Consider the following 6,645-nt stretch of genomic DNA (forward strand, 5'->3'; position numbering starts at 1 on the left):
AACTTACTGTATCTGTTTATATAATTGAATAAACTGCTATTGAATAATTTCTCTGTGCCACACACACTGCTCTAGGCATTAGAGGAACCACAGTGAAGAAGATATGGTCTTTATTCATGTTCTAGTTGTAGAAGATAAATTTTGAAAAAAATAAGCAAATAGTACATATAATATATTAGGCAATGATAGGTCCTAGAAAGGAAAATAAAGCAGAATACAGAGATAAAGATGGCCAGAAAATGGGTGGTGATCAAGCGGGACCCCTTATGAATGGTATGGAAGGAATGAGGGATTGAGCCATGTGATGTCTGGGGGAAGGCCCTTCCAGGTAAGAGAGCAAATGCAATCAGAGAAATACAAATCAAAACCACAGTGAGATACCACCTCACACCAGTCAGAATGGCTAAAATTAACCAGTCAGGAAATGACAGGTGTTGACAAGGATGCAGAGAAAGGGGAACCCTCCTACATTTTTGGTGAGAACGCAAGCTGGTGCTACCATTCTAGAAAATAGTATGGAGGATCCTCAAAAAGTTGAAAATAGAGCTACCCTATGACCAGCAATTGCACTACTGGGTATTTACCCTAAAGATAGAAATGTAGTGTTCCAAAGGGTAACGTGCACCCAAGTGTTCATAGCCACAATGTCCACAATAGCCAAACTAGGGAAAGAGCCTAGATTCCATCAACAGATGAATGTAATACACACACACACACACACACACACACACACACACACACACGGGAATACTATGCAGCCATCAAAAATGAAATCTTGTAGTGAAAAGAAGGGCCATCTGTACCCCAATGTTTATAGCAGAAATGGTCGCCAAACTGTGGAAAGAACCAAGATACCCTTCAATGGACGAATGGATAAGGAAGATGTGGTCCATATACACTATGGAGTATTATGCCTCCATCAGAAAGGATGAATACCCAACTTTTGTAGCAACATGGACGGGAATGGAAGAGATTATGCTGAGTGAAATAAGTCAAGCAGAGAGAGTCAATTATCATATGGTTTCACTGATTTGTGGAGCACAACAAATAGCATGGAGAACAAGGGGAGATGGAGAGGAGAAGGGAGTTGGGGGAAATTGGAAGGGGAGGTGAACCATGAGAGACTATGGACTCTGAAAAACAATCTGAGGATTTTGAAGGGACAGGGGGTGGGAGGTTGGGGGAACCAGGTGGTGGGTATTAGAGAGGGCATGGATTGCATGGAGCAGGGTGTGGTGCAAAAACAATGAATACTGTTACGCTAAAAAGAAATAAAATTTTTTTAAAAAATGAAATCTTGCCATTTACAACAATGCAGATGGAACTAGAGGGTATTATGCTTAGCAAAATAAGTCAATCAGAGAAAGACAAATATCATATGATCTCACTGATATTAGGAATTTGAGAAACAAGACAGAGGACCATAGGGAAGAGAGGGGAAAATGAAATAAGATTAAACCAGAGAGGGAGACAAAGCATAAGAGACTCTTAATCTCAGGAAACAAACTGAGGGTTGCTGGAGGGCAAGAGGTTCAGAGGGATGAGTTGGCTGGGTTATGGAGATTGGGGAGAGTGCATGCTATGGTGAGTGCTGTGAATTGTGCAAGACTGATGAATCACAGACCTGTACCCCTGAAACAAATAATGTATTATATGTTAATTTTTAAAAAGAGTGCAAATGCAAGCCCCCTGAGAGGTGAACAGGAAGAGAATGAGAATAAAGATTTGAGAGACAGACTCCAGACTATGTTATTAAAGGCCTTGGATGCCCCTTAATCCAGTAGCAGGAATTCTTCCAGGACTTTAACACAAGGCAAGAACTTTGGAAGAAGAATGAAGATTCCTGAATTCAAGTCCTGAGTCTGCTTCTAACTTGCTTTTTAACCTTGGGCTAGTGACTTCAACTCTCTGAGATTCAGTTTCCAAATGAGTCAAATGCAAGCAACTCTCCATCTTCAGAGGAGTCTCAAAGGAAGGTGGAGTGTGTGGAACCATTAAGAACAGGCACAGTTCTCTTCAAAAAGGGAAAGGATATGACTGTGACACCCATAGAAGGGCTGGGAGAACAAGGGGTCCTCAACATTTGGAAGAAATCTCTCTTTTAAAAGGGGTGGTAAATGAGGAAGTCAATTGCCCTAAAAGTTGGAAGGAAGAGGTAGCACGAATATCACCAAAATCACTTTGCAGCCCCCACTCAAGGCCAGAGTGCAGGACTCAGAAAGTACAAGAAACCATATATGGAAACCACCTCAAAAATGTTTATATGACCTGGGAAGGCCTGGAGCCCTCCAGATTTCTTGCATCGTGTGTGTGTGTGTGTTAGGGGATGGTCACAACCAGGACAAGTCCTAATCTGTAGGAGAAAGGAGATAAAGTATACAGGGCAGGAGAGCAGAGCCAGGGAGAGGATGAAGTTCAAGGCCTTGAATCAAACCTTCACTCCTTTATGTCCAGGGGATGATTCTCTGGAGACTATTGTTAGAATAACAACAAAAGAACTATCATTAAGCAATGGCTTGCTATCATTTATTCACCACTGTAACAAGTGCTTTATAAACATTACCCCCCTTTAATTCTTACAACACCCCATGTGATAGGCAATATTATCCCCAATTTGTAGATAAGAACACTGAGATTTGGAAAGATTAAGAAACTTGTAAAAGACAGAACTAGAATTTGAACCCATTGCTCTTAAACACACATTAAAAATATGTGCTCACAATATCAAATCATTGCAATGCACACTTTAAATATATACAATTTTTTTGGTCAATTTTTTTGGCAAAGGGGGTAGGGAGTAGGAAATTAAAAATGTGCCCAGAGAAGGTATCCAGGAGAAGGGGGAAAAAAACAACCCTGGGCAAGAACTCAGAATGTTGGCTTCCAGTGCCTGCTCTACTCCTCACTCACCGTGTCACTCCAACAAATCTCTTCCCCTCTCTGACCTACTGGTCCTCTGTGAAACCATCAAATTCTCAGCAACACAGCTCCACCAGCATCTCCCTACCTCCTTGATTCATTGGCCTCCTTCATCCTCTCAGAGATCCCAACATCATGCTACCACACCTTTTCCCACATTTCCAGCTGCACCAGACTCAGATTCTGATGTGGGTCCAAAGTCTTGGTGGCCTGTGGGTGGAGGGTTGGAGAGGAGATTCCAGGGAGCTCTGCTCAGCTCAGAACACTTGGATCCTTCCTGTGACCTTTAGCAAGGCTCATAACTTGAGCCTTATCACATAATGAGTCTGGTTCTTTTAGAGGTCAATAAACCACACACTCCCCTCTCAGAGGGTACACAATTTATGTGATAATCTAAGTCATGCCAACATACCCCACTGCAAAAATGTTTAATTGGAGCAGAGTATTGAATACCATTATCACAGCTCCCTGATTATACATGTGTAACAAAGCCATCATGGATCTTCAGTTACCTCACTGAGGAGCCCAGAGTTAAAGTCTTGGGAAAGCCAGCTCACTGCACCCAGAAAGCCAACTGGTCTACATTTATAAATCTGCTTTCCTTGGTTACAACTCGCTAAGCTCCTTGAAGACCTGGAAATTACATAGCTTGAATGTGATCCCTGGAAAGTTCACTAAAGAGGACATAACTTTCTCCACTGGGACACTGAGGCCCAATGAGGTCTCCTGGTTTACCTGGAACCAGAACTCAAGGCTTCCACTCCCATGCCATCACCTTAATATTGGTCCCCATTTCACCCTTCAGCAGGTTTGATAAGTCAGAGCTATGACAAAGACACCCACACAGTGCTCTAGAGCTTTTTGATAGGGCACTGAATGAAGGCTGTGTCCTGGAAGCTAGGGAGTTAGAAAAATCTCCCCAGAAGAGTGATATAAGCAGTGTCACAAAAGATCAGTGATAATGACCCAGGGGACGGGAGCTAACTGGGCTAGAGGGAAAGAAGGTACAGCTGTGACTAGGAGCATACAGACAAGTTGGAGCACACAGCTGGTGCTCAATAAGTATTTACCATATAAGAGACAGCCTGGGTCAAAAGCAGAGCTGGGATTCTCTCTTAATCATGGCATATAAACTTGGAAAGTCTCACTTCTGCCCTGAGCTCATTGTGCTCAGATGATTCATGAGGGTACCCCCAGTTCCATGATGCTTTATTTGGAAAGGAACATCAGGCTTTGGGATAGCACTCCTCCGTTCCTCCAGCTGAGTCAGGCAGGAGCATGTTTTTACCTGCTCAATTCAGGAAGAATTTGGCCTAAGAGGCTGGCACCACCCTCTACAGGTCAAACCTGTCTCTGAAGAAAAAACACTGATCACCTTATGAGCACTGTCACACCTTTTGAAAAGGAAATTTTCCTTTTACAGCTAAGGTGAGGAGCCCAGATATTTCAGGGAGCTACATGGTCTCAGAGTCTATTCACAGAGCACTGGAGCGGGAACAGGGGCAATCATTGAATTCAAGGTAAAAATAAGCAACATCAGGGGTGCCTGGGTGGCTCAGTGAGTTAAAGCCTCTGCCTTTAGCTCAGGTCATGATCCCAGAGTCCTGGGATCAAGCCCCACATCGGGCTCTCTGCTCAGTGGGGGGCCTGCTTCCTCCTCTCTCTCTCTCTCTGCCTGCCTCTCCGCCTACTTGTAATCTCTCTCTCTGAGTCAAATAAATGTATAAAATCTTTTACAAAAAATAATAAGCAACATCAGTGAGTATAAATTTGATTAATCTGATGAGAAACAAATAAATTACATTTTAAAACAATCATTTTGAAGGGGAAAGTCCTGATTAATATAATACTAGTCAAGTTTGTTGATTCAGTATTTTTCCAGTTTTATTGAGATATGACTGACTTATATATAACATTGTATAAGTTTAAGGTGTACAATGTGATGGTTTGATACATGTATATATTGCAAAATGATAACCATAATAAAGTTAGTTAACACCTCCATCACCTCACATAATTACCATTTTGTACCGTGCTGAGAACAAAAGTAGATTTAAGATCTATTTTCTAAGCAACTCTCAAGTATATAATAGAGTATTCTTAACTATAGTTTAATTCAGTATTAAATTAGCTACTTAGGAAAAAAAAAGTCATTGAATCGATCTGAATTATTTGCATCATATAACCCAAAATATCTGGTTCATTCTTTTCCATTTATTAACTGGTTCAGTATTGCACGTGGCCCTAGAGAAGAAGTAATAGGCCAGATCTCAACCACAGTCAATGGTATGATTGACAAATGCAAAAGTGGCATCTTGACTATCCAGCTGCTCCAAGAAGGAAGAGGCATGAAGATGGCAGTGGGCACATGTATTAGTTTCCTGTAACTGCTATAACAAATTACCACAAACCTGGTAACCTAAAACAACACAGAGATTAGATTCAAGAGATAAAACCCAGTTTAAATCTATATAAGCAAAACAAAACAGGCAAAAAACAAAGTGTAAGCAACATATTTGTATATTGAACAAAATCATGGGAGGGGCAATAAGGGAGCTAGATTTATGCATGACTGGATCCAGAAAGCCAAATGATATCAAGACGCCCTTGTTCTTTAAAAAAAAAAAATCCCTCATTCTGTGGATCTCATCTCTGCTGCGTCTATGTCAACTGTCAAACTGTGGCTGAGTATTTCCATAGGGTATGGAATATGATTATTGAAAAGTATTTTTAAATCATCCGACATCCAAAGTTAAACTCTACTATTTTCCTTACAGGTTTTATTTATGTTATTGTATGCACGTATAACTTCCCCCCAACTTGTATGCATACACACACACACACACACACACACAGAGGCATACATAATTATAATTTGGGGAGCAAATTATGTACATATAATTTTGTACCCTGATTTTGTTACTCAGCACTTTTTAATAAAAATTTTCCTTTTATTAGTCATATTTGAAAATGAAAACATACACATCTATTCTCTTACAATTTTGACCCTAAGGTCAGAAGTCTAAAATCAGTTTCACTGGGATGAAATCGAGCTATCAGCAGGACTTCAATTTCTCCAGAGGAATTTGTTTGCCTTTTCTGGCTTCTAGAACTTCACTACTTGCAGTTCATTGTGCCTTTTCCCATCTTCAAAGCCAAAAGCTTTGACCATCTTGCTGCAGTGACCACATTGCTGTCTTCTGTGTCAAGTCTCCCTCTGTCTCTCTCTTATGAGAAGACCTGTGATGACACTGGGCTCATTGGGATAACCCAGGACAATCTCCCCAACTCAATCCTTAATTACATCTGCAAAATCACATATAAAGTAACACTTACAGGTTCTGGGGATTCAAATGTGAATATCCTTGGGACCCACTATTCACCCTCCTGGGGCAGGGGAGCCATGAGCAGCTAACAGACCTGTCTTAAACCAGATCCAGTTAGGAGGAGGCAGCCAAGCCAGATGCTGGAGAGTCACGTCCCATAGTCTTGTGAAAAGTCATGAGTTGAAAAAGAAACTCTTGGCCACCATATAATCTTGTGGGTTTGTATTTAAATAAACTTTCTCATAGTCTCCCAGTATGTATTTAAAAGAGAAAGACATCAAAAGAATTCTCAGAGTCTGGTACATTTTGCTGTGCCCTCACTCCTAAAAAAGGGTCCCATGCTCCTCCTAGGACTCCTCACAACACCAGCTGATTACTACTCATGAAGCCCACTTCCAAT

The sequence above is a fragment of the Mustela erminea genome, chromosome 13, assembly GCF_009829155.1.
Source record: "Mustela erminea isolate mMusErm1 chromosome 13, mMusErm1.Pri, whole genome shotgun sequence".
Taxonomy (NCBI): domain Eukaryota; kingdom Metazoa; phylum Chordata; class Mammalia; order Carnivora; family Mustelidae; genus Mustela; species Mustela erminea.